The sequence below is a fragment of the Nyctereutes procyonoides genome, unplaced genomic scaffold (genome assembly GCF_905146905.1).
Source record: "Nyctereutes procyonoides isolate TBG_1078 unplaced genomic scaffold, NYPRO_anot_genome, whole genome shotgun sequence".
Classification (NCBI taxonomy): Eukaryota; Metazoa; Chordata; class Mammalia; order Carnivora; family Canidae; genus Nyctereutes; species Nyctereutes procyonoides.
The window spans coordinates 30,903,508-30,916,164 of NW_026575049.1; the positions used below are offsets into that span (position 1 = coordinate 30,903,508).

Sequence of the window (12,657 nt, forward strand, 5' to 3'; positions counted from 1 at the left end):
AGGATGGCTCGAGCTTTGATATATCTTAGGTTTGTGACCTGTAAGGTAAAATATTTCCTAATTATCTTAAAATTAGGTAAGAAGAGAACTGAAGTAGGTGGGAAAATGTCTTCTGGAGAGAGGAAGGCTTAATCCTTGGAACCTGTAAGTATTACTTTATTTGAAAATTGGGAAAGACCCTTTGCAGGTGTGATGAAGCAAACTGCTCTCAAGATAAGGAGATAATCCTGGATCCTCGGGGGCTGCCCAAAGTGCAGTCACATGCCTACTAGAGGGAGGCAGCGGGAGATGGTCCACAAACAGAAGTGGGGATGACGATGCGAGGGAGAAATTGGAGCCATGAAACACAAGTCAGGCACTGAGAAGGACAAGGAACAAACTCTCTAGACCCCTCCCTGGGGAGAGCACCACCCTGGGACACCTTAATTTAGGACTTCTGGCCTCCAGAGCTCTGAGAGAGCAAGGTTCTGTTGTTGTGAGCCACCAAGTTTGTATTACAGCAGACATAGAGGATTTTACCACAATTAAACCCCCAAAACAGAAACCACTTTTGTAAAAAAAAAAAAGAGTAATGAGTGTCTTTATTTGAAATATGTCCCAGGTGGTGGATGTATCTGTTATTGGCACCAGGGTTTCTAGGTGTAGGACTGGTGGGGTTGGCGGCCTCAGCCCTGCCACTCCCCAGCCCTCCTTCTCCTCCCTGGCCCTCCTCCTCTCCAGCCCTGCTCCTCCTCCTGGGCTCTGCTCCTCCCCAGCCCTTCTCCTCCCTGGTTCTGCTCTGATGATTTCCTAAGCCTTCTGCTCTGCTTCCTCTCCAAGTGGCACTTTGTGTCTTGTAGTTCTGGCGCCTTCCTCCCCTCCTAGCCTCGCCCACATCCACACCTGCTGTTTTGTTTCCCTAATTGCAGCTGGGGCGTTCAGCGGCTTCCAGTCTCTGTTGGAGACTGCGCTGTTGGGTGGTGGGGACAGCCAGGTGGGCTTTGTTGCTCTGTCTCTGTCAGCATCCCATATTTGGGCATTTGATAAATATCCCCATCCTGAAATGAAAAGACTGGCCTCTCGAATGTTCCTTTCTGGGGTTTTTGCTGTAGAGTGGCCCAGTCCTTTGGGTTCCCCTGCCCAGCTTTCTATAGTGAGGCCAGTGTTGTCTGCACAGTGGACTTGGGGAATTCCCTGGGGTATTCAGTCATTAGGTCGCTCATTTATTAATCAACTACTAGAATCACAGATCAGAACATTTGAAGATTGGTTCCTGGAGATGATCCAACCTTTTTTCCTCATCTCGCGTACAAGAAAACAGAGGCCCGAAGTGTTGCCTCTGAGGGCGAGCGATAATACGATATGACATTAGACTTAGTTTGTGTTGTCCACCTGCCTCCATCCCTCTTTCACCCCTCACTGCCCACACACTGTGCTAAAATGTGTTGGTGGGCCACAGCTGTCATTATATTTAATTTTATAAACAGCTGACATTTATTGATGCCATACTATGTGCGAGGCACAACTATTAGCACTTCCCTGTATCAGTCCATTTAATTATCATTAAAACCCAAGAGGTAGGTGCTATTATTAGTAGAAGAGTGTCTAGGCTTTTTCATTACTCAAGCCTTTAAATTCTGGGACCATAATTTGCTAAATTTAAACCTCATCTATAAAATGGGGGTCATAGTGCCTCAGGCCCTGAGTAGATATTTATAGGTGAAAGGAGCAAGTGGAGGAACATATAAATTATGGACTCAGAAAAATACACGTAATTAAGAAATATCAGTCAATAAAATGTTCACAAAAGCCAGAGGCCTGTGTGTTTAATTTGAGCCTGTGACATGAAACTTTTGGTTCATTCATTCTCCCCTCTGGAAAATGAGGATAGCAATATTTAGTTTATAAGATTGTTCTAAGGATTGGATGGGAGAGTGGTATAAGCAATGGATCTACCCTAGTGCGTAGCACAATGGCATGACATTGGTGATCACCCAATATTGGGTGGCAGCTTTTGTTTGCTGTTGAGATACCTGAAGGGCAAACGAGGAATGCATTGTCATTGGGCTGTGGGGTGCCCTGGGGTAACTGTACAGTCCTGTTCCAAGATCTGCCCTTTGAACAGGACAGCCAGCGTGAAGTACAGATGACTCAGTTTGAACAAGGATATCTTGACCCCAAAGGGCAGCAGAAAGAGCTCTCTCTACCATCAGCCCCAGCCAGGAAATTCCTCACTGTCTAATGGGAAGGTACAATGGTCAGAAGGAGCCGCTGGCTGGGTGCAGATGCATCTGTCCGCAGTCACACTGTCTATGGGCATGAGTCATTGGCTCTGTCCTCAGATGTGGAGGGCAAGGACAGGGAACAGCATGTCATCGGACCTAATTGATGGGGTGAGTGTTGCTGTGCTTTAGAGGGATAGTTGAGCCTAACTCTTTTTCCATTGTAAGCTCTATGTTAAGTTGGGCAAACTCTATTAACTATTTTTTCCAACTTAGAGGAGTATATATTGACCTCTGCTCTGTACCAGGCACTGTATTAGGTTCTGGAAAGACAGAAGGGGAAGACATGGTTTCTGTCCTTGGGCAGTTTAGAACTCCTAGGAGACATAGGCAAGGAAGCAGCAATAGCAGGTGCAGGCTAGTACTATGAGTGTATTTACACATGCACATGTGTGGGCAAGGCTTGTGCCATGGCCTGAGTAGAAGCTCATGAATTTTTCTCATTGGGAGGCCTCTTGACAGATGACTCATGATCTTGTTTCCTTTTTTAATATATCATTTATATTCATCAGGATGGATTAGGTTATGCTATTTATATGAACAATCCCCAAATCTCTATAGTTTTACAAGGATTTATTTCTTACTCCAGTAACAGGTTCATCTTTGGTTGGTATGTGTGTATGTGGAGGCTTTCTGCTCCATGTTACTTATACTCTGGGAGCCAGGCAGGTCCCACTCCTTGGAATGTCCTAGATCACAGAGGCTGGAGGAAGTTGGGACCTGGGGAATCACTTTCTGCCTCTTACAGACTTTTGCTTACAGTTGGTTGGCCGCAGGCAGTCACGCAGTCGCAGTTTGCTTCTAGCAGCTGGGGAAGATTAGACCTACCTGGAGAAGAGGAACCACATGATTACCGACAGCCTTGGATTGTTCTGACCAACTTCACATTTGAAATTCCTAAGCTAGAGGCTATAAACAAAACAGTGCATTGAAAGAGGAGCTTGAGAAGGTGGCCAGAAACAAAAGGAGGGACAGCCTTGCCCCTAGGAAAAGTATAGGAAAGTCGTGTCTACTAGTGGTAAGATCAGATAGAGCCACTGCGCAGAGTTGACTGCCTGGACACCTTTGTAGCCTCCAAGGGCATACACTGTGCTATTGCAGTGTAGTAGAACTTATTGCTACACAGTGCCTTGGCCAGGCACCGTGCCAAGGTGGGGGATACGTAATTACCTGGGATCATTAAGAAAAACTTAGAATATATTTATTTTATTGGTTGTAAGACTAAGGATGTATCTTTTTACTTAGTTAAAACTAAATGTAACAAAAACAGTAAGCCTTTTGTTACCTAAAAAAGTCACTTAGGGGTGCCTGAATGGCTCAGTTGGTTAAGCATCTGACTCTTGGTTTCACCAGGTCCTGATCTCACGGTCATGAGGTTGAGCCCCACATTGGACTCCATGCTCAGCTCGGAGCCTGCTTGAGATTCTTTCCCTTTCCTTCTGCCCCTTTCCCCCCATTTTCTTTCTCTCTCTCTCAAAATTAATAAAATCTTTAAGAAAGGTCATTTAAGTGAAACTTGGGTAAATGGAGGCATTGCCATTTATAGTTTTTCATTTCTTCAGGATAGTTTGTAAGTAAGTGCTTGATTGAGCAGACTCCAGACTATCTCCCATGTTTGTTTTTGTTGTTATTTGTTTTTTCCTGTTCATCATGCTTATGATTGTTGGGAATTTCCAGTAATGTGCTGAAGATTGAGCTATTTTGTTGTAAGTATATATGTATACATGCACATGCACCTTTCTATTAGGAGAAATATGGGCTTTAGCAAGCAGAAGGTCATTGGTTAGGGTCAGAGAGGACCCAGGACATAATTTTGGAATAGCCTTACCTATTATCCCTGCTCTGTTCTCTTTCTCAGCATGCTCCTTGACATCCTTTATAGGGTGGCTGGGAAGAAAGCTCCTTAAATATCTTTGGCTCACTTTCCTGGAGATCTGTACTAGCTAATCAGTCAAACAAACATTTATCAAGCATGGTTTATATTCCCCAAGGCATAGTGGAAAAAGAGAAGTATAAGGTCTGGCCCCCCATGCTCGAGGAGTTTACAACTTAGAGATGGGGAGATAAATCAGTATGTGCCAACTATGTGCCACACACTGTTCCAGGCTGGCATCACCTCATTTAACCCTATAGGAGGCTTCAGTAGCTGCCAGGTTTTCTACTTTAGGATGAAGAGATTGAGACCTGGAGAAGAACTCTAACTTTATCATGCTTCCATAGTAAATGGCAGCATTTGCATGGGAAGCCAAGTGTTCTCTTTTAAGTCCCGTCTGCCCTTGCTCTGCTATCTGCCAGCCAACACAGAGCATTCAGAGATCCCTAAAGCAGAGTGGGATCTCAGGAGGGCAGAGATTTGTGTTCGCTTCAGCTCTTAGGTTCCCAATGACTACGTGGGAGCCTGGCTTAGATGCAGTGATGAGTAAGGAAGGCTCCTGCCCTCCAGGAGTGAGCAGTCCAGGCCTGTGAAACTGTTGAGAGGTTCAAGTCAGGGCAGGGAGTCTGCTACCAGGGGCACAGGCAAGGATACCTTGCGTGTAGCTCATGAGAAGTGCTGAGGGCGTTCAGCAGGGGTGGGACCTGGCGTGACTGGGTTTTAGCCAGCCTGCACCCCTTGAGCAGTGGCAGGAGAAGGACAGAAAGGAGCACGCACCTGAGGTGAGGTAGCAAGCCCCATCAAGATGCCTTATGAGCAAGAGGGAGCTGCATGCAGGTACCAACGGTGGGAGCTACTGGTCTTACTGGTGCTAAGCATGGGTGGGGGGGGGAATACAATAGAGGAAGGAGCCTGGGAAGATCTGTTCATTCCTGGCTTGGGCAACTAACTAAGCTGGTGGTGGTGGACAAGGAGGAGAACCAGATTTAGCGGAAAAGATAATCCTATTTCAGACAGGACAAGGATGCGGGCTTGGAAGTCAAACCCCTCATTTTCTCTATTAGTTTTTTTGACTCTGGGCAGAATACTTCACCCCCCCAACGCCCCCCCCACTTAGATTCCTGTAATGTGAGAAAACAAATTGTACCTCTCCCATAGAGGTTTTATAGGGATAAAATGACGTCATGCCCATAAAGCACTTAGAGTTTGACATGTAAGTGCTGGCTGCTGCTAATTACTAATAACCAGTAGTTACTAACTGATAAAGAAGATGGATAAAGTGTAGCTTACTGCAGTGGAGAATTTATTTTATTTATTTGTGGTTTTATGGTTCTATTAACACAAATACGATGGCACACAAGCTGCTTGTTCACTTTCTTTGCTATGCAGCCTGGCAGGGGGATTGGCCAGCGGGGCTGCTCTTTCCACAGTGGCTTTGGAGGAGCCGCCGTGAGTGGTGTCTGCACAGCGAGATTTGTCGCACATCAGCAGCATGGCTAGCTCCTTGACTTTGTGGGCTAGTAACTTCCCGAAGCTACTGGGCAGCGTGAACTTTGTTTTCTTTTTGCTCTCATAACTAATGCTAGGCATCAAGATGTGGCCCTTGAATCTGTGTACCCTATTGTCGGTGCCTCTGTGTATCGGCCAGTTGCATTTATTTTTGATGTATTGGCCTGACTAGTGCTGGACGTACTTCTTGATCCTCTTTTCTTAAGGATCTTGGGCTTCATAGGGGTCTGAGTAGGAGATGGCTGCCACCTCCCCAGGCGGCGCCAAGGAGAGTACAGCAGGGAATTTAGTATCTGGTGACCTCTATTCTCATTTTAGAGTTGAGGGAAAATGCTATAAGAGCAGATAAAGGAAAAAAATCAAATATCTGTTATATTGGCAGGCTCTATGCCAGATCCTATGTTGGATGTTTCGGAACTTTTTGTTACTGTAACCATCCCATCACGGCAGGCTGAATAGATCTCAGAATGTATGATTCAAGAGGTTTTTATCTCATTCCCCAAAGGAGTAGGCTGGGGAGAGTGAAGGGTGTGTGTGTGTGTGTGTGTGTGTGTGTGTGTGTGTGTGTGTGTGTCTGCTCCACACAGTGACTCCGGCCCTCGTCTTCTCTCGAAGCTCTGGCACTGATGTCCAGCCAGCACAGGGCAAGAGCATAAGCCTCCTTGCTGCTCATGTCCCCCTGGTTAAAATTTAGTCCCAGGGTCGCACTTCATGGCGAGGAGGCTGCAAACTCTCTCACCCTGTGTGCAGAGCTTGCTGAACAGCTAGCTCTCTCCACAAAAAGGCCCAGTTTACAGGTGAAGAAACAGTTTCTGAAAAACAAATACGTTTCTTTCAGGATGACTGATGGAAGGCAAGATTCATGTGGGAAGCGAAGATGGATAGTTGGGGGATAGGTGGGTTAAGTGAAGTGGATTTAGTGGGATTAAATGATGAATAAAGGAGGCATATCTGTGGTTAAGGTAGTTGAGACAACTCCTGGGCGATGTCCCAGGCCGTGAGCTGGTACCAGGGAGGCATGGCGGTGGAGGTTACAGACCAGGTAAACCAGTAGGATGGATGAATAGCCACAGGAGCTGGAGCCGCCCCAGATGGCAGTATAATTAGAAAGGGAGGGAGAAGCTGAGAGAGCGGGAGAAGGACACAGAGTTTGTGACCAGAAGATCTAAACTTCAAAGACATCATCCAGAGCATTGATGTGTGTGGAGTAACTTACTTGTTTTAGCCCTACCACGGACCTGGTAGGATAGTGGACCCGGGGAGAGCTTTGAGCTCGCGTACCCTGCAGGGGGAGATAAAATGAGTTGTGAGGATGGGGTGAACGGAAATCAGCTGTTATGATCATTACTTTTGGATTAAAGAGGTTACAGGGGCCTGTGTAGACTTGGAAGTTGTTTGGCATTTGGATCAGGCTGTGGTGAACAGGATAAGCACAGTTCTCTTCAAATTGGTGGTTTGTGAAGTTGCTTTTGAGCGTGGGGATGAATCAGTCTCGGCACCTATTTATTGAACACGTACCATGTGCCCAAACATTAGTGACACCAGTTCTCAGGATAGCGATGAGGTATAACCACAGCTTTACCTGGGGCCTGCTTGTAGAGAGGACACGCTCCTGCAGAGTGGTGGGGGGACGTCTGAGGGAGTCCGTGATCACTGCCCACAAAGCCCACCTAGGTTCTTACCCGCCCTGAGTTCTGTGAGCCTTTGCCAAGTCACTGGACTTCCTGGTCTTGGGCATCTCATCTGTTTAAAAATAAACTAAAAAGCATGGGCAAGGCTTCGTTTTCATTATTCAATAAGTATTTGCTGGGTACCATCTGTTCAGGTCCATGGGGCACAGAGGGTAGGACACAGAGCTGCTGCCCTCAAGAAGTGAAGGAATAAGATTAATATATGCGGAGGGAAAAGGTAAGTTTGTACAGGCTGTCGTTGGATATTTATGAGAACCTCTGCCTTACGAGGCCCTGCTCCCAGGGCTGCGGTGGTCAGAGCCTGCCTACTTCCCAAGTGCTCTCTAGTCCCATACATTCTTGTGCGGCCACCCTGAGCTCCCCCTCCCCTCCTCCCACACTTCCCTCTCCCTTATTCATTCAAAACATATTCACTGAACACCTACAGTTGGTCAGGCTCTGGAGAGACAACCATGAATGAGTTGGCAGGGTCCCTGTCCCCATGGAGCAAACATGTCTTTGGAGTGACAGACTGTACACAAGCCAACGAGGCAGTTCCAGATCTCTCCATACATGCTCTGGATAAACTGGAGACAGCAGTGTGGTGGCAGTGACTTGTGGGGTGACGCTGGACAGGAAGGTCTTTGCAGGGGCGACATCGCATTGAGTCCTGTGGAGGCAGAGGACCTGCCCCGTGACTTGGAGAGCAGCATCTACCATGAGGGTCGCGGCGTGGCTGGGGACAGCAGGGACTGAGGGAGCATGGTGGTGGACGTCTCAGAACTCAGATGATGGGGGCAGAGGGCATGCATATTGAGACACACATAGGAAATGTTAGGCCCCTTCCTTTACTCGTCCCTGGCACATAGTAGGTTCTCGGTAAATATTTGTGAAAGGGTGAGTGCATGCATACACACCACCTCTTGGAGCCCCCTTCTCTCCCAGCTGGCTCCTCCAACCGTCCAAGGCAAAACGTTCAAAAGATCTCCGGCTTTTCGCATTAAAATGCCTTGGCTTTAGAAGGACTGGTGGTCCATACATGGGAATAAATCTTGTAAACTGGCATGCCGACTGCACCACCAATATTGGCTGAGGCCCAGGAGGCCCCCCCCCCCCCCGCTGGCCTCCTGAGCCCCTCAAGCCTCTGTGCTCCACTTAGAATAGGAAAGGAAACGCTATTTAGCCCTTACAAACTGGCCATGGTGCCATAGGGAGATTTTAATATTTGTGCTCCTGTGAGTAAGTACAGTCATTTCCTGTGTTTATAGGGGAGACACTACAGCACAGACTGTCCAAGGTCAGATTCATTGTGCAGCTTGGGGTTTCATCCTGTGTCCCCTGCCTGTAGGGGCTCCCTTCCCGCACGCCACACCACGCGGCCCCCGTCTCCTGCCCTCCCTCCTTAGCCTCTCCATCTGTCAAACGTGGATAATGATTTTGTCCTATCTTACCACTGACCCCCTTGATAATATTGACCTAGTGGGAAGTTGTAAGGCAGAACCAGTAAAAATGACAATGAAGCATTTTGCCAATAGAAGGTGTGCTGCTGAATGTTAATTCACAGCGGAGCCTGGCCGTGATGTGAGGGCACATTTATTAGGTAGCTATTTAGCCGGCAGGCCTCTTCCTGCCCCCAACTCGATGAGGAAGCCTGGGCTGGCTCCAGCGGCACAAGCTCCGTCCTCTGTATTTTTGCTGTGTGTCCCTTCTGTGATCTCTCCACGTGGATTTGGTGACCCTGAAAAAGCTTGGAAGCTCTTTGGGGCCATGAATGGGGTTTAGTAGCCACAAGAACAGTGGACACCATGCTGGGTGTCCAGCCATGAAGGCTGGAGAGGCTGCCCCAAGGGTCTCCTGGTCTAGAGAGAAGAGAGGGCAGGTGTGTGATCAAGTGCACCAAGCGGTGGGGAGACCTGAGAAAGATGCCCACGCATGGAGCATTGTGGAGGAGAGGGAGGAGGCAGCCAGGGAGCCTTCCATAAGGAGGGAGTTTGAGAGGCTGGTCTGGCACAGGGGTCAGGTGCTTGCACTCTGGAGCCCACCTGCCACTGTCTGGCTGGGTGACCCTGGGCAGGGTATTCGATCTCTCTCTCGGGCTGTAAAGTGGAGATGGGAAGACTTAGACCTCACAGGGCTGTTTAGGGCATTTAATGAATTAATATATGCACCAGGTGTAGGACAGTATCTGATACATGAGTACTTGACATGTGGCACACGTGTATTCTGAGCTTCTGAGCAGTGGCGTCAACGTGTGGAGGCCTGTGGAGGGAGCAGACCTGTGAAGGGCTGAGGTGGGTGGGGGCAAGATCCTAGGCACGTGCTGGGTGGGGAAGGCACTGTGTGCCCGCTGGAGGGCAGGCTGTGTGGGTGCTGCTGAGCCTCAGTGGCACATCTTTGACACTGTGTGTGTGTGTGTGTTTATATACTGTATGTGTGGGTGGGGGGGTCTAGATGTGTATTTACGTAGACATAACACACATCTGACATTTACCACCCAGCGTCTTAGCTCTAGGGACAGACTGAGGAGAATGACTTGAGGGATAGAAGCCATTAGGGGAGAGTGATAGTCCCTCTGACCAGCCTTTCCAGGAGAGCATTCTGGAATTCGAGATGGTGGAGTGAGAGTAAACTGTGTCATGGAGTAGATAGTGATTCTAGAGTTCAGACAGACCTGACTTAGAATCTTGCCCTCAACATTATGTATGGGTACACCTACCTACCTACCTACCTGCCTGTGTATATAGGTATGTATCTATCTACCTACCTACTTACCTATGTATGTATCTACTTACCTACCTACCTACCTGTTTGTCTCTCTCCTATTTATCTGTCTCCATCAGCCATCCATCTGTTGGTATCAGTGTCCCTCTGTCTCTATCAGTTCATCAAACCAAATTGCATCTTGAGGGGGAAAGCCTGAGTGCTACTCCAGCCGCAGCCCTGTGCTGTTCACCATTGGCCCGTGATTTTCACCCCTTTTGTCCACAGGCCAGGCCACAGGGGGTGCATCCTGTCGGGCTGGAGTTTCCATCACCTAGACTCTTTCTATTTGTGAAAACAGTGCAGGCATCCAAACACCAGGCCACGCTTTGTGTGCTCATTTAATGAGAAAATCGAATGCAAAAGAGGGAATGTTTGGAGATAATTGGACTCAGGAGGGTTGTGGGTTTTTGGAGGTGATGAGCGGTTGATGTCTCATAAGAAGTGCTTATGATGGTCTACAAATGGCTGAGCAGCCGGATTCCTGCTTCTACGGCACATCTCCCCAAGGTCTTCCTCATGTGGTGAACCCTCCTGCCCCCCACTGCTGTGTGAGGCAAGCACTGGCAGGGCGTCCGGGTGCCTGCAAGCGTGCACACACCTGTAGGGACATTCCTTGTGGAAAAGGCAGGGGACGAGTTCCCATCCTTTGCTGTGGCTCTGTTTTGAAACTTGGTTTTCATGGCCAGCCTCTTCCCTGAAGTTGCACCCAGTGCATGGGTCCCTGGGCTGGATTGACAGGCAGGTGCACTGTTAGATTCCCAAGAATGGGTCTCAGATGAAAAGAGTTCTCTCTCTCTCTCTCTCTCTCTCTCTCTCTCTCTCTCCTCGGTCATAGAAGCCATGGTCAAAAGCCAATCACTCACCCACTTGTCGTAGAACAGATGAAGGCAACCCAGGGCTTTTTCTCCGATGGCAAATTCTCCCGGCATGAGGAAAGAAACATAATTGGAAAATGGGCAATATTCACAGAGCAATTACTGTGCCCGTTAATGAGGTTTACATGAAGGCTTCCAGTGAATTAATGAAGAACAGTGATTTTGGCGTTCATGTTGAACAGCTGGACAGCTTGATAAGGGAGCAGACTAGGAGGGCCCAGGGCTCGGCCAAGGTGATAAGGACTGAGGGAAACTCTCTCCCCAGCTGGCCCTTTCCTCAGTTCTCTTTGGTCTCATTACTGTCCTGGGAGAAGTTGATCGTGGTGTCTGGGCCGCCACATTGGACCTGCCCCACCAAGAGGAGAGGAACCAGTTTGCCTAGGCCGTGGGAGCCCATCTTCCCTGGGCTACGCTCAGAATCTGGCCAGTGGCAAGCTATTAAATTTCCTTTCCTCGGGCGTTCTGTTTGGGGGTTACATTACAGTGGTTTTTGGGGGACAGTACGTCTTGGAAATCTCATGCCATTTGAATACTGAGGTCTGAGTAATGGCCCTGTCATTCATGCCTGTGTGCTCCTTGGGCACGTTACTTAGCTGCTGGGAGCTGTGGTTTCCTCCTCTGTGGAAGAGACACACTTAGACATCAGTGACCCGTTGTGAGAATCAAATGGAATAGTTCATACTGAGTCCCATTCTGCTTGTGTTATGCATTGTGTCAGGTGGGGGTTCTCCAGAAAAACAGAGCCAACAGGACATAGAGAGATCTACCATATACCGTAGGCTTTATTTTAAGAAATGGCTCATGTAACTGTGGGAGCTGTGAAATCTGTGGGGCAGACCAGCAGACTGGAAGCTCAGGTGTTGGGAGTCAGGACTACAGTCTTGAGGCAGAAATTCTTCTTGTCTGGGAAACCTTGGTTTTTGCTCCTAAGGTCTTCAACTGATTGGACAAGGCCCACTCACATTATTGAGGCTAATCTCCTTTACTTGAAGTCACCTGATAGCACAGATTAACCACATCTACAGAATGACTTCACAGCAACATGGAGGCTGGTGTCTGATTAAATAATGAGGGACTATAGAACTAGCCAGGTTAACACACAAAACTAATCATCATTGTCATTGTCATTGGGATGTCAGGAACCTTGAATACAGTATTTGCCCCTGTTGGAGACTATTGGAAATGTGTCATTTGCTGACACTCAGCATCTTAGCTCTAGGGATAGATTGTCAGGTTGAGGAGAATGACTTGAGAGACAGAGGCATTTAGGGAAGAGTGACAGTCTGTCAGACCAACCTTTCCAGGAGAACATTCTGGAATTTGAAATAGTCAAGTGAGAAGATGTCATGGACAGGATGGCAATATTGGAGGCCAAAGAGACCTGATTTAGAATCTCGACCTCAACGTAGCTTCCTTTCCATCCCACATTGTGATAAGTAATTGAACCTGTGATGCTTTCCAAACCTTTTTTGTCCTTTAAAATGGGAAAAAATAAGCTTAAAAGATAAGTTTTATAAGAGTGTGCAGTATGTTTGGCATAATTTAAACAATCAGCACATAATTATTTCCCTCCCTGTGTATTTGGTGTTCATGGAGTTGTTATAATGGGGCATTTGTTTTATAATCTAAGGATTTTCCTGTGAGGGCTTTGAAGCTGGGAACATTGCAGAATGCGAGAGTTAAGGAAAGCTGGAAGTATCTGTCAA

At 47.8% G+C, this 12,657-nt stretch overlaps 1 protein-coding gene across 4 annotated transcripts in view; it reads left to right on the forward strand.

Annotated features, from left to right (window-relative positions):
* Positions 1 to 12,657, forward strand: part of LARGE1 (LARGE xylosyl- and glucuronyltransferase 1) — a 525,183-nt gene that overhangs the window by 85,052 nt on the left and 427,474 nt on the right. Inside the window, exon 1 of one of the 4 annotated variants that reach the window (XM_055328303.1) lies at positions 4,951 to 4,971. The exons of the other annotated variants lie outside the window; for them this stretch is intronic. The gene's annotated coding sequence lies outside the window, so the exon portion shown is untranslated. Of the gene's footprint in view, positions 1 to 4,950; positions 4,972 to 12,657 lie in introns of those variants that run through there. 4 annotated transcript variants of the gene reach the window in all.